General features: G+C 51.2%; 1 protein-coding gene across 3 annotated transcripts in view; it reads left to right on the top strand.

The window, feature by feature from the left end:
• COL8A2 (collagen type VIII alpha 2 chain) overlaps window positions 1-22,485 on the top strand; it is a 143,068-nt gene that overhangs the window by 83,532 nt on the left and 37,051 nt on the right. The window contains exon 1 of one of the 3 annotated variants that reach the window (XM_039511182.1): window positions 20,722-20,769. The exons of the other annotated variants lie outside the window; for them this stretch is intronic. The gene's annotated coding sequence lies outside the window, so the exon portion shown is untranslated. Of the gene's footprint in view, window positions 1-20,721; window positions 20,770-22,485 lie in introns of those variants that run through there. 3 annotated transcript variants of the gene reach the window in all.

Raw genomic sequence — 22,485 nt, 5'->3', positions numbered from 1 at the left:
GGGGGATAAGGAGAGCTGGCTCTGTGCTTCCATTAGTTGTGTTTCCATGACGCACACCAGGTCAGGTGACACACCAATCATGGCGAAGGCTTTATCGACCCATGATTTACATATGGTCCTGGTTGGTTTTAGCTTTATGTAGGGTGATTGTACTGGGACCCAGGTCGTCCTCTTCTCAGGGCTGGCTTTCCTCTCTCTTCCTTCCTGCTATAGCTTGCGTGGCAGTGGGCTGCGAGTGGGCGGTGGTCCTGAATGGTGGTGAGCTGCCTATAAACGCTCAATCTGTGCCCTGCCCTGCCTCGCTACCCCAGCCTGCACCTCCCTGCAAGGTCTGAGTGCAACCCCAAGCACGGCCCTTGTGCCCTGCCATTCTCACCACAAGCATGGGCCTGCAGCTGGTCAGTCACATCCTTAATCCGTCCGCAGGAGAGAAGGGCCAGTGAGCTGCGATATCCTGAGCCCGCGACAGGTCACTGGGAGTGCCTGCTGCTGCTAGGCCAGACAAAAGAACGTTGAAAAACACCGGCGATGGGCGCTTATGCTGCATCCATGCAAATAATTCCAAGTCACAGATCATGGACACGGGACCACAGGTCTCACTGCAGCGTGTGTGGGTTGGGGAGTGGCAGGGTATGCACATGGGATACTTGCCAAGTCTAACTTTGAGATTACAAATCTCATTAGTTTACAGGCTGGTGGCCAGAGTGTTAAAATCCCAGTGAGGGTGAGTGAGACGGAAGGAGGATTCATGGATGGAGTATCTTCACATTGTATAGGGAGAGCCTTCAGTCAATCAAGGGTTCCTGGTTTAACATATGGTTTCAGCAAAATCTTATCCTGCTGGTTTTAAGAGGTGCTCAATTAAAATGTTTCAGCAGGCTGGGATTTGCTGGAGCTAATAAAAGATCTGTACACCAAGTTACTTCCACCAAACAGTCACCGTACTCCGCATACGGGCTGATTGTCATTAAGGGAGCTTGTTTCACGAACTAACAGCATAGCTGTGGTGCTTGGAAGCCAGCCCATCACGGGTAATTGCAGAGATAAGCAAAGAAAGCAAGCTGCTGAACGGAGAGGCTATTAAAGGCGAGAAACAGGGTGGTCTGGATCGGAAACCCCTCGCTCTGTGGATACTGGCTGCCCTACCGAATACGCTGTCAAGCCCCATGTTGCTGCTGTTCTCAGAAAGACCATGTCCAGAAATGACACTATGCTGAGAGTGGCGCAATACTCAGCAATTGAGTTTCATGTTCGTATTATCCCTGGAAGATGGGGGAGGGTGGAGGGGACAGATCCTCAGCTGCTGTAAATCAGCATCGCTCCTTAGGATCCAACTGGTATATCCAGCCCCCAGAGTGCCTTCCGTCGTGCTGTAAGTGAAGTTTCATTGGCAGATGAGGGAGCCGAAGGGGAGTGGTTTGATTCCGTTCAGATTTCCAGTGCAGTACCACGTCGCTACCTAATGATAAGGGGTCGGGAAGCCCTAAATCAACATTAACCTTCCCTTCCTCTGTGTTTTTCTTGTGTAGTCACTGTCAGGACACTGTGGTTAACCCCCTAGCTGGGAAAAGTGCAAACACACATAGTCCCTGGAGAGTCCAGCTATACCAAAGAACCAGAGCTCTTGCGGCGTAATTTGTACGCTGCAGACATCTGCTTCAGTGCAAATGCTGGAGTACTAGTACGACAGCACCTAGAGGTGCCACAGAAGCACAAGGCCCCTTGTGCTGGGTGGTGGAGAGGCGCTCCCTGCCCTGAAGACTTTTCAGTCTAAAGAGACAGGACAGACAAAGGGGGAGCGCCATCCCCACTTTCCAGCTGGGCATACGGTGTCCCTGTGGCAGAATAAGGAAGGGAAAACTGATCTGCTGAGTCCCAGAACTGGGCCTTAACCAAAAGCCCATCCCTTCTCTCCGCCCTTGTCTCATACTGCTTCTTGTGCCTGGGTCAACATCCCTCTTCTTCGTAAGCACGTTTCACCAGAGGACCTCAGACAAAGGAGGAAGTAAAATGAGCCCTATTCAGAAGGAGGGAACTGAGGTACAGAATGGGGAGGTGACTTTGCCCAGGTGATACCTAGCAAGTCAGTCTGAGAGTTGAGACAAGAACTCAGCAGTCCTGACTCCATGTCCCCTGCGCTAATCACTCCCCGACACACCCTGCAGCTTTCTACACAACACAATCTCAATGATCTGAGCCCCGGTTAACTAACAGTGTTAGTTATCCACAATCGGGATGTTTTACCCTGAGGCTTTTCCAGGCAGAGTCTGTAAGTCCTGCAGGGAGAGAGCCTGGGGAGCTGTTTCTCACATAAAGGGTGTCTCAAACCAGCTGCACCGAGGTCAGACAGAAAGTTAAGACAGAGATTTTTCAGATGAACTTTGAAAATGAGTGGAGATTAGGGCTCGCCAGTGCTGGAGAGATCCTGCAGAGGAGCAGACAGGCGGCCAGCGGCAGGTGAACAGCGAGTGGGGAAAGGGACAGGAGCTGTGAGTTCAGCAGGAGCAAAACCAGAGTTCTGTAACTATACTCAAGTTGTGAGCCACGGAGGCCCAGTGTGTCTTTATGCTTCATTCGCTTGAGCGAGCTTAGCTGGTGACCAGCTCTGACATTAGCTCCCCTGGGCCCATTTGATCAGTCGCTGTCGGTTACAGGGGCTTTCACGGTTGCATGCAGACAGAGAAACGGGTGAATCAGTTTGATGCTAATGCTGCCACCAGTCAACAGGGGTGTTCCCTGAAGAGATGATGGGCGACAGCAGCCAAAACTGGGATGTCCCACTGTGGGGTCAATGGAGGGAGTAGGGGGACCAGGCCAAGCTTGGTATCCAGGTTGCTGCAGTGATCCCCGGGGTGACAAACACACTGATGCACCCTTTGGGTGTCTGGTGTAGCAAAGAGATTGGCTTGCTAGGCAGCAACCGGCTATGGTAGAGCAACTAACTGTAGCAGCAGGCAGACGTTCAAACATGCAGCATATGGGGGGGTGGGAGGGGCTGTGCTCAATATTCCCCAATCCTGCCTCCTCGCGCTGGCTGACTTGAGGAGTTAAGGTGGAGAAACAGAGCAGGAAGGGTGAGCAATAAAGCCCAACTCCAGTGGCAGCCGTCCTCACCTGCTCAAGTGCAGGGGCTGGTTGAGGATCTGGCTGGACCTGGACAGCCATGTGTCACAGCAGTTCCAGCCTAAAGGAAAAGGCTGCTAGGCACGGGGCTCCAAAATGGTGCAGCTGAGGAGCAGGCCCCACCCCGGTCTGTTTGGAGATGTTCTCTCTGCGTGCACACAGGCTGGCTCTGCTGCTTGGCACATGGGGAGCTGGGTGCACCGCCAGAGTACGTGGCAGGTTATAGGTAAATGAAGAACTTCCAGAAAGGAAGCAGTCCTGGGCAAACATGCCCGAGTGTCTCAGCACAGGACCCTCGGGGTGTCTGAGCTCACTGCACCCCCTGGGATTCATAGGAAGGAAGGAAAGGTGGATTCAGACCCCTAGATCTGCTTTAAGTTAAGCAATATTCTCCCACTGGTTGGGCAAGGAGGGCCTGGGGAATCTGGATGAGCTCCAGAGAAAAACAAGTTTTAGAGATACTTTGAAGTAGTCAAAAGCTGAATCTAAACCTCTGATAGCAAAATCCCAAGTGTGTGTGGGGGGGGGCGGGGTACCGCATAATAGAGATAGTCATCAGTAATTGTTTTCTGTGAAAAATTTCAAATGAAAAGAAGTGTTTTAGTTTTGAATCTTTAAAGGAAATATTCTGTTTTTCAACAGGAAAACCCACCTCCAAACCCAGAAAATGTTTGGTGTGAGGTAGGGGAAATCAGACCCTTCCCTCCCTCCCTTTCTGCCCTTTCCTCATTCTCACCATCCACCCCTGCCAATGGCAACATGGAAGAAGAGGGGAAGGGGACAAAGGAAGGGGACAGACAGACAAGTCTGTTTTCAAAAACAAAATAAAATGGTTTGTGGTTTCCAATGTAAAACAGAAATTTTCTTGCAAAACCTTTCATTTAAGTGCTTCAAATACAATTTTTTTTCGCCCTGTTCCTGGTGCAGTTACGTGTCACTGCTGCGCTCTGCTGGCTGGAATGTGGAGCCTGCTGCAGTGCGAGTTCTTAGCCTGGCGTTCCCCTCTTGGGACAGAAGCCCAGAGGGGTTATGAGCTCTAATACTACAGCGCGCACAGAGATTTTCCTCTGGCTCAGGTGTTTGGAGGCCTGTGTGTTCGGAGCAGAACGTGCAGCGTTCTAACGCACTGTGCAGCTCAGCTGTTGGCCGGTGCTGTTTGTTGTCATAGGTGAGTTGATGTCTGATACAATGCTTCATATTTGCTGCCATCACATCTTGGGGCTGGGTCCCCACCCCAAACCCTGTGTGTCTCCGGTACCAAGGTTTGCTGTAGAAACTAAAACATCAGTCTGTTTTGCTGATGCTTTAACTGACAGCTCACAATGAGCCTGCAGAGGGAATTAATTAGACTGTTCAAGATCCCAAATCGCTCACATAAATTATGTACCGGTGAAAGTGTACAAACGGAGACTGCCAAAAATCAAGCCTGCCCAGGACCCAGGTTCTGTGTTTTGCCTGCTACAGCTGAGGCCAATCGTTAGCTATGAAAGCCAGGGATGGAATCCAGCTGCCTTTTCTTTTTCATGTCATTGATCGAACCTGGAGAATCTGAATTCCAGTCTTGGCTGGTAAGAGCCTCCAGTGATGTATTTTCAGGAATAGACTCTTAATTTTACATCTGTGATCAACTGTGGGCACTAGTGACCGAATTCACAGGCTATGAATTCTCATGCGATGGTGAAAATCGAGACTAACCCACTGAAGTTGCTAGAATTACATTTACTGCAAAACTGGTATCACTGTGGGGAGAGTAAGGGTCTCTGGGCCAGATTTCCTGAAGAGCTCAGCATGTTGGGTGTCAAGCACTCATTCAGATGTGGCCAGAAATGCTAGGTGCTGAGTGCTTTTACAAAGCCAGCCCTTATTTCTGTCCCTAAATGAGAGCTGAGCTCTGTTTAACTATCTGGCCCTGACTGTGGGTCCTGCCTGCCAGAAAATCGGGCCCTGAGTCCTTTGGAAATTTGGCCCTACATGCCAAACTACTGGATTGTGGGTCAAAAAAATCTGTGGTGCAAGTGGTATAATGTGGATCTTTGCTGTCTGAATCACGGGGGCAGACAAGTATTTAATCAAAGGCCATGCTGAGGCCATTTGGATATAGACCCCTCTTTTGTTCACCTAGTTTGCACAGGAATTACTCAGGGACTACTTATTCTGTGGCTTATAACAGAACAGTAATCCCATGTTCCTACATGGTCTGATTCAGAATCAAACTTCGTTAGACTTTGACAATTAGAGGCCCCACTGTCATTAGGGTCACCCTTGTACCAGTCCCTGAGGAATTGCCGTGTCCTGGGTCTGAGTGGCCATACCTAGATGATCCAGTAGGCGGAATGTTCTTCGAAGGAATCCCAGAGGAAGTCCTAGTGGTAAGCCACACGTTGTAGTGTGCAGCCAATAATTGCCATGTAACCCGTGCTCTGGTTTAGATGGCAGGAATCACTACGTTTGCTTCCTAATCATGTGGTGCTTACCACGAAATTAGATAGTCAGCAGCTACCCCTAGAGCAGAGGGTTGAGATGACGGTTCCGAGTGGTGGTGTATGTTTTCTTTCTTGACAAGTGCCTGGTGTTGGCAGACGCAGCCAGCGCTGCAGGGACGTGAGCAGCTTGGTCCTAGAGCGAAGAGAAACACCCAGGCTTGCAATGGCGTTTCTTCTCCAGCCGATCCCCCTGGCCCAGGGAGGCAGGCTGGGAGGTTGCTGTGCAGGAAAGTGCTGCACTTCCCAGACACCCAGAGCCCCAGGACAGGATCTTGGTTTTCAACTGGTGCAACTTCAATGGTTTCCATGGAGCCTGTCCTGATACCCTGCCTGGTGCGACACTGGAAGTTGGCCTGTCTCTTGGAAGGGATGTGTTTCCCCTGCCCCCACCCATCCCCTCACTCCATCTTTTTCTGTTTGCTGGAATCTCTCTAGGTATCTGTATGACTTACTCCCCATCCCTGTCGTGTCTGAGCCCGGGATGATCTGTGCCCTTGTGCCCCAGCTCACAACTTTTCCTCTTCGGTTAAACTTTCCTGGAGAAGGAATATTTTAGACTCGCGACCGATCCCCGCCCCCAAAACAACCAGTCCCTGAGTTGTCACGGGGATTGAACCAGAATCTCTGGAGTTAAGAGCGTGAGCCATGTCAGCTTGAGTAAGGGATTAAGCCAGGTAGCAGGGAGACGCAAAAGTCTCTTGTCTGTGGACTTGTAACACACCCTGTACAGAAAGTCACTAATCCATCTGCGCTGCTCTCCAGCCTGTCTCTAGACTCTCCTGAGCTGGATGAAGGAGCTTCATTTTCCTTGGTAACCAGTGCTGGCAGGGCAAGAGCAATCAGTTTCCCACCGCTGCCTCTGCTGGAAGAGCAAAGGTTTCTGTGTCTAGCCGCTACACTCTTGTTAACTAGCAGCGTGCAAGCGACAAAGACGTGCAAAGTTCCATGTGCAAAACTTCCAGCACTGGGAAGTTAAACCGGTGCCTGTGTTTGGGGTTATATAAGGACTGTTATTTAACCACAAAACTTTGGCGGGCGCATGCTTCATAGAGCAGGCAGGAGGAGTCATTGCCTTTGAATCAGAAGCAGCAGGATCTTTACCAGTTGCTCGGAATACATCTTGTATATGTGAGTCCTGCACTTTGTGTCGGATGTCCTGCATCTCTGCTGCCATCCGGTTAACTTTGAGTCTATCTCCTGTAAGCGAATGCAGTGTACACGGCTCAGATACTGCAGCAGACAGGTTAAGAGGGAAAGAAACACGGATATTAATTAATAGAAATCTTAGCAACAATCTGTATTTTTTTCCAATGTGGCTTTAGCTCTTAGATCTCCTTGATTTGCATGCTTGGTACCAGGGTCTGTAACAGGCAAATGATCTCATGCCAAGGAACAGAGCCCGTAGGTCCAGAGGCTCAGTTTCATGGGACTAACTTAACATTCAAAAGCTCCAGGGGTGGCAGGAAGCTGAGTGCATACAGGGTGGGGTGTTTTTCTTTCTTCAAGGGAAATGGTTTCTTGTTCCTTCTGATTAAGTGCAGGGAAGATTTTGGATCCCGTGCGGCGCAGACAGCAGCTTTTGTCGGCATCAGGTGTTGTGCATTTAAAACTCTGCCAGTGCCAAAAATCTCCCAGAATATCACACTGCTATGAGAGGGGCGCTAACAATCAAGATCTCTGGCTATTTCAGTCTGACTTGTAAAAACGAACCGCTCTCTTTTTCTTTTCTTTCTCATGTGTAACACACACCAAAGCCCCAGTCTTTTATCTACTCCTGGAGCGTCGCCAGCCGAGCATTAGGCTTGGAATATCTCTCTGTTTTATCTTAAAAAATGACCCGGAGGATGGAGTGGTTTGATTGGACAAGGAAGTCTCCAAAAACCATGCTGGTTTCTAGCCCACACACATTGCTCAGGACTTCTTTTTGGCCTGGTTACCTAATCAAGTATCAATCCACTGCCTTAAACTGACACGCTCAAGCCGTCTTTGGAATGTGTGTGGGAACGTGCTGGGCCCATCTCTTTTACCGCCAGCTGCCTCTATCATTCCAGAGGTGGGTCCAGCCAGCAGGGATGAGCCTGCAGCCAAGCTCAGGCGCAGAGTCCCGACTCCTCCTGAAAGTCCAAGGGTGTTCGGACTGGGGCGGAGAATAGTGAGGGAATTGGCTTGGGGGATGCACCCTTATGTGCTTCATTACAGTCCCGTGCTTGTGTCTCACCATACTGGAGATAAATGTGATGTCACACACTCGAGCCAGCGACCTCACTAAACAGATTAGGCAAGAGGCAATTTATTTACACCCAAGTCTTGCTTTGAGTTTCAGGTCCAAATGGCCTCTTAAAAAATTCAAAGCGACATCCAGATTTACTCTCACACGCAGCTCTGATGTATCCACCCAGGGCCGCTCAGTGGGAGAAACAGGCCAAGTCAGAGCCCTCCAGCCCTGTGTTTTCCCACTCTTTGGTAGTGGGGTTGGGTTCCGCTCTGCCGTTGAGCTGGGGGAAGCTAGGAAGTCCAGATCTGCAACTGAACTGCATCAAATGTCAGGGCAGGGGTTTTGGTCGCTGAACTTCCCTAATCGTAACCTGGGTCTGGATGAAGCTGCGCTAAGAGTCTGAGTTTTGCAGGCTCCAGATTTGATCCAAGTGGCATTTTTTGGGAAAGTTTTCTGGAGGGCAGCAGCTGACAGAGAGAGAGAGAGAAACCAGGGGAGACTTTAAACAAGGAATCCCAGAGAGCCATCCGAGCAAGGCAGTGCTCTGCTGTGAGCATGCACAGGCGCTGAGTGCTCCAAGGAGCACGTCTCCAACACCTCCAGGTCCTGACTGCAGCCTGTGGTGAGAGTGACGGGTTACCTCACTTGCTACTCAGCTTCATTTCTTCTGCCCTCAATAAGTACAACCACTGCCTCCTCCCCCCACCCCAACTTTTTAATATCCTGTTTGTGAGCTTGATCCTGCAAAGTACTGAATGCTCTGGCCTGGACCCAGCAAAGCACGTGCTTAAACGTTAATGCTGACACACTGACTTCAAAGGCTGGTTAGCACGTGCCAGAGTGCTTTGCTGAATCAGGGCCAGAGGGCTTGGCACGGTGCAGGGTCGAGGCCGATGTCCCCCTCCATCTGGCTACAGGTGCCCCATATTCTCCTATCCTCGCCCCAGCACATGCTGTCCGTGGCTGCAGCATCACTCCTCTTGAGGGGGGGTACCCGGCTTTTGTTAGGGTTGATTCTCATTCCTGGCAGCCGTTGGTCTCGAAAGACGACCATGGGAGTGCCCAGGCAGTTCAGTTACCGCGTGTCGTGCTGCAGCGTCGCGGGCGGCTAAAACGTTCAATTCTCAAGCCACAATTCTTGGCCTAGATAATGCAGGAGGGAGGCCGGGGGTCAGAGGATGCAGCTGGTGCAGGACAGCGCCTGAGGTTTGCTGCCCTTCGCTCTCTTCTGATATTGTTTTTTCAATTATTGGTGTTGGTCGCTAATATTTTAACACTTCTGGATGGAATTTTCAAAAGCACCCAGGTGCAGAGTCCTGGGACCTGACTACAGGTGTTGGAGTCTGAAAACGAACTGCCCCTCTCAGGGTCTGGCTGGGCTGGGTCGGGTCTGTAGCTCTTCTCCTGCCCTTGGGGGTCAAGGTGGTGGCAGCTCCAGACTGAGTGTTCTGACGAGCCCAATCCAGTGGGGGGCAGCAGCTGGCAAGAGCGGGGCGTGCCCACCCCACGGGCAGGATGCAGCCATGGTGGCGCTGATGAAGGGTCGGGGTCAGGTCACATCAGGTCCGAAAAAGACTCAACCCTCTTGTGCTTGGGTCCAGGTTGGGCTTCAAAAATTATGCCCGAGCAGACTTCTACCTAGGGGACTTAGGAACACAAGCCCCACTGAAAGTCAATGGGGAGTTGGGTACCTAAATCGCTCAGGTGCTTTTGCAAACCCTACTGTTGGTAAGGCTGGAATGTGATCAGGGGAACTGATGCTGGAGTTAACACCTGGATAACGCAGAGCTGATGCACAGGCAGCTCCTGTAATTCTGTTGGGGCATCAACTCTGCTGTGTTCTATAGAGATTCTTGTACCGCTCTCAGCCATAGTATTGGGCAGCCCGTTTTGCAAAAGGGCCAGATACCACCCCTTTAGTTTGCACTGGGCCTGGGGCGGGGCATCCGAGTTCTCTGCCTTTGATAGGGTAGAGAGTTGCAAAGAAAGTTGGGTTGTGGGGGGAGGTTGATCCTTGGTTGGGGGGTTGGTGCTTTGCCTCCTGTCGTGGAATGAAGTTTCTTTCATGACTCTAAATAATAGTCTGAAAAGGACATGGCTTATTGTCATCCAACAAAAGGTCTGTCTGCTTCCCCGTCCAATCTGTTAGGGGACGGGGGGGAGCGAGCTGCAGCTGAAAGACCCACTTGCCTTCCCCACTCCCATCTTCGGCTCCTCCCCAGCCCTTCGCTGGTCTCTGTTTCCGGGTTGGGGTAGCCTGGCTTCTCCTTAACACGACTGAGCACTGTTAACCCACCCACACCCGGTCGTTGGATGTGACTCCAGAGCTGCTCCCCAGGAGACGCTGCAGCCAGCCCAAAAGCCCAGACAAGGATTCAGTTTGGTTTTCAGTTAATTTTTATGCCTGATCCTGATTTGCTCGCTGAGCATCTGTTTAATCCTAGCCCAGCGGTTGGGGTGCAGGAGGCATTACGGCTATGGGACCCCCCACCCCCACATTTTGCACACCTCTTGGCCAGCTTCTTCCTGGCACAAATCCCCAGCTCTGGATGGAATCTTACCTCCCTCCAGATTGGGCCCATCCGCAGTCTGTGTCCTGATCCAAGGGTCCTGGCTCTATTTGGATCCTTTGGACTGGGAAACCCTTAACATGCTGCCTTGAATGCTGGGGAGGCTGCAGCCAGCTTGCCGAGTCCTACCCAAGCACAGGCAGATAGCTCCACACCCCGCCTGGAATGAAGTTTCACTGATTTGTTTAAACAAGTTTTGCATTGGACTGACCTTAGAGCACAAGCACAGAGTCCCCGTGGATCGAATGTATTGACTTAAAAAATAATTAGGATTGAAGTGAGTGGGAGCCCAGCCGGCCTGCCAGCCCTGCCATTAATATTTAAATAACAGGGCTCCTGAATCAACAGCAGCTTTTCGAACAAGCCCAGGGTTGTGCCGAGGGAGAGGAAGGGGATGTGATTGTGCAGCTCGGCGTGCAGTTCCGAACTAGGGCCATGCCCGGGACTTTGACTTGTCTCTGAAGCAAAAGGGGAAAAGGAGCAGAGATGACAAGATTTCAGACTGAAAAAGCCCAAGCACCACATGCCGTGAGCTTTGTGGCTGAATGAGCCGAGACGCAGACTGTTACGAGAGAGACAGACGGTAACGGAACTGACTGCAAAGCCTCCGACTCTTGGTCCTCCTTGGAGAACAAGGTGAATTTCTTGCTTCTCTCTTTACGTGTGAGATTTATTAATTTATTTATTTTCACTTTTATTTGATGCCAGAAATATCTAATGCGCCTGCTTATGGAGTGGCAGGGGACTAGACACTTGCATATTTAATAACCTGGTCTGATTAGGTGCCAAGGGTCTCCGAATGTTACTGCCGCCATGGAACGAATTAATAGGAGGTCAGATTCTGAGCTCCTTAATGGAGCAAAACACTCACTGTTCTGCTCTATGGAGGACAGAAGGATGCAGCCCCTAGGACCAGAGTCTCAGCTGGCATAAATTGACGTAGCTCCACCGAAGCCCCATGGAATTACTCCCATTACTCCCCGGGGCTCCTAACACTGTGGCAGGGACTGTTAGAGGAGGCATTTGCGGTGATAACTATATAGAGTAGCAGCACTGGCGGTGGAGTTTAGTATCTACTCTCCTACCCAACCAGGCCACATGTCTGATGTGATGCACAGCAGCATCCCTGGAGACGTGCTCCCATCTCTGTTCCCTCTGGCACAGCTGGAATTTGGCACCTCATCCCTTTCTTCACTGCCTGCCTGGCCCGAGCCAGCACAGATACTTCCTTTTGGCAGAGTTTAAAGGGAAGTGGATGGAGCTGAGGGGAAAGGATAGTGGTAGTGATACCAGGGCACCTAGTGGGATGGTGGGAGAACCCTCCAAGCGTCCTCTCTCATGGACTTAAACAATGATTTCTCCAGGAATTTCTCATGGTCATGCCCCAAAATGCCTCTAAATGTACTGACCCTGCAGGAACTGGAGGGATAGATGTCATCATGCCATAACTTCTGTTAGACCCAATGGCCTATAGAGCATTGTTCACTAGTTAATGTTAGCAGAGGGCTTTCAGAAATGAAAATGGTGCATGATTGCTAATTAAGATTAACTATTTTGTCAGGCAGGAGATTTCAGGCAACTCTTTAGATGTGCTTTGCTTGTTTTCTCCACCAACAGTATGTAAAATCCAGTTCCATTCCAGCTATTTCATTATTATGTGTATTAAAATAACACCTCAGGGGATACTGGCAAAGATCAGGGCCCCGTTGTGGTGGGTTCTATACATATGCATAGTAAGAGACAGTCCCCGCCTCAAAGAATTCTTACTTCAAACAGCTGAGAGAAAGGGTGAGAGAAAGGAAGTACTGTTTTACCGAGAGTAAACTGAGGCATGTGGCTTATGTGATTTAACCAAGGTCACACACAGGATCTGTGGCAGAATGAAGAGTTTAAGCCCCTAGCTCCTGATTCCTAGTGCCTTAGCCACAAGACCATGCTTATGGATAGGGCCCTACCAAATTCACGGCCATGAAAAACGCATCACAGACCGTGGAATCTGGTTGTCTCTCATGAAATCTGGTCTTGTGTGCTTTTACCCTATGCTATACAGAATTCATGGGGCAGCTCTGAAGGCAGCACCCCGCCAGCAGCAGCGCAGAAGTAAGGGTGGCAATACCATACCATGAGCTGGGCGGCCGGAGAGTGGCAGCTGCTGACTGAGGGCCCAGCAATGCAGAAGGGTGGCAATACCATATCATGCCGTAGTTACTTCAGCGCTGCTGGTGTGGCGGCTCTGCCTTCAGAGCTGGGTTCCCGGCTAGCAGCCACCGATCTCCACCTGCCCAGCTCTGAAGGCAGCACCACCAGCTGGGCAAAGACCTGGCTAATTACTCAGGTATGTAACGAGCATTCGTGACCTTCAGCCCATTCATCCTCTGCAAGAATTCTCTCCTTGCCAGCTTTCTGGATTCTGTTTTCCATGCAATGTCAGGACTGTGCACTCTTTGTAATGTGCTGCTTTCAAAGGGACCCTGGAAAGCAGGGAGTCCCCAAGATGCCACCCGATTGTACCAGCTGTTTGCACATGTGCAGCTGAGCTCATAAACTCGTCTCTTTCAACCCACTAATGTGTTACCCCCACTTCCTCTGCCTTCGTTTTGCTTACGCAGCAGCTGGGAGCGTGCTTCCCCACACGTGCTCGCTCCGCTCACACTAGCTTACTGAAAATAGCAGTGTGGCTGCAGCAGCGCGGGCAGTGGCTCGGGATAGCCACCCGCGTGCAGTCCCACCTGACCCCCTGGATCCGTGTTTGGCTGATTGACCCGCACCCCCACCGTGGCCACATGGCTATTTCCAGCACGCTAGATTAAGAAGAGCTCGCGTAGCCCTGACACCTTCCCATCTGCAGTGTAGACACCCCAGGTGACAGAACTGGTCTTTTCACCGCTACAGCCCCCCTGTGTCGACCCTGTTCTTCCCACCATTTCTCCACACAAACACCAAGTAGTTGGGAGACTTCCCTCAAAAGCAGCCCCACACTGGGATAGGCGGGGCAGGGGGGGAAGGGAAGGGAGACCCGGACTGTTGGTGGGGAGCCCCCCCAGCTGGAATAGCGAGGGTACTGCGAGTCAGGACAGAGCTTCACTGGCAGAGCTGTGTGCAGGAAGCACCCCTCTCTCCCCGTTCCACCCCGCCCCCAATAATCCAGCCTAGAGTAGGTTGTGTGATGTTTAAACAATCGTTTAGATTCTCTCTGCTAGGAGAGAGTCAAATCACTTGAGAAATGTCTAGGGTGGAAGCTGGAAACTCAGCTCTACTTACAAGACACAGTGAGGTGAGTCACGTTTAGAGATTGAAACCTCAGTGCCCTTGTCTGCTTTGAACGGGAGCCCTGGAGCCTGGGCAGGGGGATCTGTTTCTGTGGCCATGCCCAGTGCCAGCATCACAGCAGATATTGCCATGCAGCAAGAGGCCCGTTTTCGCAGGATATTTCCCAACGTGGAGGAGCTAGGAGTGCACAGACCTTCCTGAGAGCTACGGAATGTCAGCTCTGTTTGGAGGGTGGGCAAATCCAGCCATTGGTGTCACCCTCCACGTGTGAAACGCACTCGCTGTTTGATACTTTGAGGCAGGTGGGAGCTGAGATGGTAGCTCCCTGTGACATTGATCCTGAGTTCCAGAAACGTGTGAGGTCTCAGAAGTCCTGCTGTGGGGGGGGGAAAGAACCTGCCAGGAAAACTGAGGCAGGGTTAATTTGTGCCAGGGCTTGCCAGGGCTGAGCCCTGGCACCTCTGGGCCTGGCAGTTCGTAGCTCCGGCAGTGTTGGGCTGGGCAGTTCGTAGCCCCGGCACCTCTGGGCCTGGCAGTTCATAGCCCCGGCAGTGCTGGGCTGGGCAGTTCGTAGCCCCGGCACCTCTGGGCCTGGCAGTTCGTAGCCCCGGGAGTGCTGGGCTGGGCAGTTCGTAGCCCCGGCACCTCTGGGCCTGGCAGTTCGTAGCCCCGGCACCTCTGGGCCTGGCAGTTCGTAGCCCCGGCAGTGCTGGGCTGGGCAGTTCATAGCCCCGGCACCTCTGGGCCTGGCAGTTCGTAGCCCCGGCACCTCTGGGCCTGGCAGTTCGTAGCCCCGGGAGTGCTGGGCTGGGCAGTTCGTAGCCCCGGCACCTCTGGGCTTGCTGCATCAGTGTTGAAAGTGAAAGAGGTGCTGGGGCTCAAGCAATTTGTTTCTTACAAGTTAAGCACTCGTCTCAGACCTTGTCTGTATACCAGGGCTTCAGCCGTCCGTGACCAGCAAATGGTGTGAACCCCAAATGCAGAAAAGGAAACTGCAGTTCACGTTGGTTTCAAGCAGGGGCAAGGTCCACTGATACAAACTGCAGCTTTCCTTGGGTTCTACACCATTGCAGTCACTCCTGCCTAAATATTGTCTGTTCATTGTTTGCATGGAGAGGCCATGACTGAGATCAGGGACTCGTTGTGCTAGGGGCTGGACCGACACACAATGAGAGACAGGCCCTGCCCTGAAAAACTTACAAACTAAAAACAAGGCCGACAAAGAGTGGAAGGGGAAACCGAGGCACAGGGAGGTAAAGTGACTTGCCCAAGCCCTCTCAGTAAGTCAGTGGCAGAATCAGGAACAAAACTCAGGTCTGAGCACTCCCAGTCCGGGGCCACGCTGTCATTAGTGATGCTCTCAAGCTCCTGTGTTGCATTTCGTTTGCCAGCTAGACGACCTGCTGCCAAGTCGATGTACGTGACAACGTCGGGCAGCAAATGATACACAAGTGAACCTCCGGCGATGCCCTGGAACTCCTCGGGCAGATTAGCTGAGCCAGGGGCCTGCTGGATGGTAGTTTTAATGCTGTGCTATGGTACTACTGTCAGGCCTCCTTTATCCATCATAAACGAGCAAAAAACCCAACAACCCCGGAAGCTCTTCCTGCTCGCCCCCTTTGCAGGTCACTTTTAAGTCATCTTCTTCCTTTTCCACATCTGGCCTTGCTGCTTCTCTTACTGTACATTGCTAATATACTGACTATCACTTGCTATTCTGTAGCTCCCCAGCACCCTCCCTTTGACGTAGGTGGGTGCCACAGATGAGATTGTCCCTACGAATTAATTAAGCTAAAATGCTTATGAGATACACCTCTATCTGGCTACCTTGAATTACAAACGGTCTAGGCCAGGGCTGGCCCTCCACATAACACAGGTTGATTTGCTCTCGCACCCAGAATACAGGGAAACCACAGCTGAGCCATAACAGATTTTTTGACTTTTTTTCTCTCCTCCCCACCTCCCCCTCGCTCTGGGTTTAATAAATGGTCGCGTGCAGTTTTGCAAACCAAAGTAGGTGAAAATTGTGCCAATGGCTAACACACGGGCTTAGCTGCATTTCTGCAAACAAAGCGGGGGTGGCAGGAAGGCTCCCTCTCTCAAAGCGTTTGTGTCTTGCTGCATAGGAATGAAAGGGGAATAGATGCCAGGAGCTGTGAAAAGCTTGGGAACGCTGGCACCTTCCACTCGGTCCCATCTGCCAGGTGCTGAGTCTACCCTCATTTCCACTGAACTCGAGGGGAACTGGTCCCAGAGCTCTGCTGACGGCCTTTCCCTGTATCACAGCCGCTCTGCTCCGTGAAATGGTGATTTAACATCAGCCTCTGTTCTAGTTTCTGGTGTTTTGTTTCTTGGCACTGGCTAGAGTCTGGTGGAAGGAGGGAGGGTCCACGTTGCAATGCCTCCCTAGGACGGAGAATAGAAAGGGGTGGTGTGCGGCTGTTCCGCCCTATTACCCCAGGCACTGGGGGTGCTGAAGTAGCAGGTTGTGCCAGTCCCGTCACTGGGAGTTCTGTGGAACTGAATGAAGCTGAACTGAAACCATCTGAACAGGGTGTTCAATATCTGAGAGACAAGCAATGTGGCCTAACCTGGAGGGTAGGGTCCTGGCATTGGACTCGGGAGACCTGGACTCTATTACCAGCTCTGGCCTCCTCTGTTTTGTCTTGTTAGATCAGAAGCTCTTTGGGGCAGGAACTCTCTCTCACTTGGTTTGTACAGCACCTAGCACCATGGGGCTTCTGTCAGCTGAGTCCTGGGCCCTGCCCCTGCCATGCCTCCAGGGCTGCCCAGAGGATTATGGGGGCCTGGGGCAAAGCAATTTCGGGGGCCCCTTCCATAAAAAATAGTTGCAATACTATAGAATACTGTATTCTCCTGGGGGCCCCTGTGGGGCCCGGGGCCTGGGGCAAATTGTCCCACTCCCCCACCCCCACCCCGGCAGCCCTGCATGCCTCAGCCTCACTCCAGGTAGCCCGGTCCTGATCCTGTGCTCTGAATTCGGGGCTGGTGCCTGGCCTCTGACTCTGGCTGAGTCCTGACTACCAGTCAAGACCACCCACATCTTGGTCACTGACAGCTTTGACCTTGGCTGGGCATCTCGGTTGGTGCTACTGCAATCACACAGGGGGGATTATAAGGCTGTATTTGGTGCCTTTAGTCACGCGCCCTCAGCAAGATGCAAACACACATGCGCACAGAAAGATAACTCTGGAGAACTCATAGGAGCCAGCGCTGACTCGCAAAAGTGGATCCAAAACTGATGCTTCCCAATAGATATCAAATCCTCCCCAGGGTCTGATTCTCCCTTTGCCTACATGGGTGCAAATCTGAAGCAACTCCCATGGTGGTAAATGGGTGTGAAAGAAGCAGGAGCCCCACTCCACGATCAGTAAGAGAACCCCCTCGGCATGCCTAGTTCTGGTTTATCCATAAACTGACTCGGGTGCTGGTCAAGAAAGGGACAGGGGTAAAGTAGAAGCAGCTTCACTTGCCCATGGTCACCTCTTGCCCCTTGTGAGACCAGACTGAGATCCACGACCAGATGTGCAGTCACTGGATCAGTGGCCGTAGGGCTAACTAAGAGCCTCTAGCAGCATCAGGCCTGGGGGTAAAAGGCCCTGGGAAGAACAAAGGGGCACTTAAAATGCCTCCCTAGGATGGATAATAGCAATGTGCTGGGGCAGCCTTTATGCCCTATTAGACAGGGTGGTGGGTCTTTTGAAGTAGCTGCCAGAACCTGGTGGTCACGAAGTTCTGACCTTCATCTCTCAGCAGGGAGGATGGGATGCTGAAGGGCAGCCACCTCTGGGGAGAAACACAGCAGCAAACGGTTTCACAGCACACGCTAACACCGCCATCGGCACCCTTCTATACTACAGGGAATTGCTGGATTGCGTGAAGGCCAATGTAGCAAACCTCAGGCACAGGATAGAGAATTAGCGAACGGATCCCACGTCGTTTACAATCTCCTCCACCATCTGCTGAGCTGCCCATCAATTTCCCATCTTTGTTACTTAACTTTCAGTCCCAACAGGTTGCGACATGACCACTTGTGCTTTCATCCTGACGCCAAAGGCAGGATTTCAAGGCCTAAGTGACTGGGAGGGAAGCCCCACATGTCTCCCAGAGTGGGTTAGCCACCTCTGGTTACAAAGGGAGAGCTTGTCTGCTCCCAGACTGACTGAGTCTGGAGCATCACTTTAGCAGGTCCCAAAGCCGCTTCCTTTGAGAGTGTAGAAAATCGCTTCAAACCGGCCATGGCCCCCAGGACTGATCAGAGCTTCCCGGGTGAAAGAGAGGAGGGAACGAGCACCGTTAAAAACTGTTTTATCATAACAGTAGGAAGGGAAAGGTAGCCATCGGGGGGGGGGGGGGGTTCTGTCCGTGTCATTCAAAGCCCCCCTGCTTGACTGACTCTGAATCGGCCCCTCAGAAAGAGAAGGAATATGGCAGCTTAAGCGGTTATCGCTTTAAAATGCAGCACACGCTGTTTGGGATAATGGTGCATAACACGCTGATTGTTTATTCATGGAGTTGTTACCATGAAAAGCTGTTGACCCACAGTCACCATTATGCGGGCACCGCGCTGGCCACTCATTCATCTGCATGGAAACCATGTAATACAAAGATGTGTATCTGTTCCGGCAAAGCAAACCAGCACAATGGATTGGAGGAGGGAAGCTGAAAGTCCGATGGGGCGGGGCAGTGGGGGGTGTCATTAAACGGCTTCACTTCTGGAATGCTCTGCTGAACAGGGTACTTAGCGCTGGCACCGCATTTCACAGCAACAGCTTCTTTCACTCTCCTGAAAGATTGTATTTGACTTATTACGGGCCCATTAACAAACTCACTGCTAAATAGCCTTCAGGTCCCGATGAGGTCATCTACATTCTCTCGTTCCGTGCACACACACACACCTTTATGCCTGCTTCTACCTGCCCATGCAAAAGGCAAACGCTCCCGTTTGTGACGAGCAAGCTGTGCACTCTGGGAGAAGAGCCCTGGGGGTTGCACCAGGTCCTATAGAAATTCGGGGGGAGGCTGTAGAAAGCCACAAACATAAACCAAAGTTTTGTGTATTGTCTGTTTTTTAAAGCATCCTGTAGGCTCTATAGCAGGGGTGGAATTCTCTGAAATTCTGTAGGAGGGTCCCCAAACCACAAAAGCCCTATAGAAAAGTGTTTGCCTATTAAATTCTATAGGGCTCTTGCATCAAGGGACATCGAGGGTTCAGACCTTGGAGCCTGCTTTGTGGAGAGGCCGTCTCCTCTTGGCACAGAACTCGGTACCCAGTGCCACCTGGCTGTTCCCTGGGCATCCTTGTACCAAAGCACTAATTAGCTTCCCAGGGCAAGTCTCAGGTTCTTTCACTCTGAGGGCCCAGAAAACTTGATGCAATTATTTATGTATCTAGTTAATAAAGGAGGAGGAGTCAGGGAAGGGATGGACTGGATTATTTGTACGGTGGACACCAGAGCATTAAAAGACACCACTCTGGGCAAGCAGGTGCCAATTCTTTGTTGGCAGAGGGGACTTGAGTGAGGATGGGAAACCCTGCGGTGGCGGAGGGGCCTTTCTCCAGAGAGGAATGCATGCTTTGATCCTTTCTAGTGTCTCCTTTGCAGTCCGGAGGGCAGGGGGGCGAGGAGAGACCTTTTCTATTCCCCCCTGGCTAGCACAGGATAAGTAATCCTGCCTGGCGCTTGCAGAGCCAGCCCTGCTCTGCCCCATGCACAGTCATTCCCATGGCACGCACACCTCCCAGGCAAAGTCACCCGGCCTCGTCCTCCGCTGCCTCCCCTGCTGTTGAACTCAGCTAGAAAAGCCACTCATGACTCCGGCAGCTGTTTCTGCTTTTGAGTCTAATGGGAACTTTATGGACTGGGATTTCTCGTGATTTATTTATTTATTCTCCCACCAATGGTAAACAGCAGCACAGTTGAGATCCAGCACTTGCCATTCACACAGCACGACCCGAGCATTCGGCTGTGGGCTGCGTGCCAAGACCTGGAGTCTAACCAAAGAGATGCTGAGGTTTGCTGAATCATTGCACCCTGCTGGGGCCATGGCGTGGTCCTCGGGGGCCTGGAGCAGAGAATGAGCGTGATTAGGAAGGATTCCTCTTGGGTTTTTCCACCTCCTAGATATGGTCACCTTGAGAGAGCATTAGAATCGAGAGCAATCACTGCAAGAAAGAGCAATGAGCTGGAAGAACCTGTAGTTTGTCTCAAGGCTTGTGAATCCCTTATTCACCCTGGTGAGCAGTTCTTACGCTGGGCAAGGAGCTGCTCGGGAGGGTTTGCAATCCGGCCCTTTGATGTTTTATTTCGAGTTATAACCAAAAAGGGGATCCTGGCCAGAAGGCACCTTTTGGAGTCGTTTTTTTCAACTATGACCTGTATCTAAAAAAATGAACCAAACCCAGAGCGTGCATTCAAGCAGCAAATGTCCCACCAGACAGAACAATTGACTCAGCCAAGGCAGTGTGTACACAGCAGCAGAAGCGGGGAAATAATACTGAGCTGTCATCAGAAGAGCTCAAAGCGCTTCACGGAGATCAGCATCATTATCCCCATTTTACAGATGGGGAAATTGAGGCACAGAGTGGGACAGTGACTTGCCCAATGTTACCCAGCAGGCCAGTGGCAGAGCCAGGAACAGAATCCAGGTTTCTTGTGTCCCCATCCAATGTTCTAGCCACTGGGCTATACTGCCAGGCAAGGCTTTCCAAGGAGGAGAAAATCCCCATGCATGAGCTGTACCTGCTTCTGTTCCCACTCCGGACAGGTGTGACGCTCAAGTTGGATTCAGCAGCACAACCGTGCGTGAAGGCACCGCTTTGGGGTGAAAGGCTTTTTTAAGCTGAAATCTAAGTTCAGGCAACCTCCCGCCCTTCCCCAGCCCCAACCAGAACCCTTCCAAACTGCTAAAACCGAGCACTTCGTCCCGGAGCAGAGCACGCCAGTGTTTAGAGAAAACATGCAAGTGGGTCGACGTCACTGCTTGGCAAAGGACAATAAAAGTATTCAGTGTGCGATGAAGTCCTGCTACGGCGAGTAGGGGGGAAAGGCTGGACTCAAGGGACAGCAGCTCCGGGATACCGTCGGTGAGTGAAAGACAAACCCAGCTTCTCGGTACTTCTCATTCCAGCACGGGGCCAGAGAGGAAAGGCTCCCACCTTCTTTTCCAACCAAAGCTCCATTCCAGGCAGGTTTTTTCCCTCCGTCCCCCATCTAGTGTTCTGGAAAATTGACTCAGCTACAAGCTTAGACTCTCTTAAAGCTCAGTGAGTGAGCGTGTATTTAACCCTTCTTATGGGTAGCAGGCTAAGAGCAGGATTGTGCAAAAACTTTGAATGGCTTGTATTGTGTCGTGATGCACTGTCCTTCTGGCTACATTGGTGGCTGAACCGGGGGAGAGGAATGTTTGCTTTTATTGGTAGGAAACCAGTGGCAAAAAAAATATTGTCGGGCAATGGCATTTCAATGGAGCGGTTAAGGTGGCTCTGAGATCTCGAGCAAGTTATGTGTGAGGCTTCCTAGAATAAATAACAGGACGTGCTGTCTAACCTTTCATTGAGTCTCCCAAATGTGCAGCAGGCTCAGAATTCAGGGGGTTGTCTGAAGTTAGCCGGAGTATGATTTCTTAATTCACAGTCGGTGGTGGTTTTAATTTTGAAAGGAGGATAAAAATCAGCACATAAGAGGCACCCGGTAGCATTGAGAGGGAAAGGAGCTAGCTGCCTTTTTCTAAATAAAAGCTTTACTTTCCGGCACTGCCGGAGCTTTCATTGTCTGTCACTCCCTGCCTCGACTGTTACCTCTTCTGGGTTTCTTCTCCCATATAAATATGGGTTGGGTGTCCGGCTATTAATGAGAAATGTGGCTTGACCACGTATGATATTTTCCCCCTGTTGTGCCAAGACCAGGTAGGATCGACAGTAAAACCCTGCTTCTCTCTACTGTCCTGTTCTTTATTGTGTGCGGATGAAACGCATTATCTCCATTTTAAACAAATCCATCAGCGCAGTCAAACTCGCCCCGCCTGAATGGGTTGTGGCAGGGACTCCTGACAAGTTCAGTTCCATTCGGCATCCTGTGTTATTTATCCCTGCCTGGGGATCTGCGTTGTTTTTCTTCAAGGTCTGGGCTGTGATACTTTACAACTCTTGGACAAGGAAGCTTGTGTTACAATCTTGTAAATTCATATTGGCTTCAATCTCCTGCTCTCTTAAATCTCCACTTACAGGATCATTGTCCCTGGGACTGGGGGCTACCTAGGAAGCCAGGAACTTTGACCTTAGTTATTTTTCTAAGTCTTAGTTCTCAGCAACCTTCCTCCCTCGTCGCTGGCATTTTAGCTCATTGCTTTGTTATACAGCTGGGAATCTGTGAAATTCTGACCAGCCAACAAGTTCCTGGTTTTATACTCTTCACAGACTATTTATTGGGACAGAGGCAATTTGGGATGGGGAGGGGAGGGGAGGGGAGGAAAAGAGAGAGGAGCTAATTTATTTTAACCAGAAATAATTAGCGAGTGAGAACTTGCTTGGCCTAATTCAGAACCAAAACGCCAGCAGTTTCTGGCTGGAACTCAGAACTGTTGGATTTCAGGTCTGAGGAGTGAAACGCGACTCTTTGGGGTTTCTAGTCCCCTGGCGGTTCCAGAAAGCAGGGCCAGAGCGACTTGCAAACAGGGATCTTTGTTTCCACTCCCCTTGAGTTAGAAATACGCAAGGGTGCAAGTTGTGGGGAGGAGTGAATTTCCTTTGACATATGGGCGAAGGGGGCAGGATTGTTTTACAAAACACAAACTTCTTTTG

Source organism: Mauremys reevesii, linkage group 23 (assembly GCF_016161935.1).
Source record: "Mauremys reevesii isolate NIE-2019 linkage group 23, ASM1616193v1, whole genome shotgun sequence".
NCBI classification, from domain to species: domain Eukaryota; kingdom Metazoa; phylum Chordata; order Testudines; family Geoemydidae; genus Mauremys; species Mauremys reevesii.
This window is presented reverse-complemented; position numbering and strand designations above follow the sequence as displayed.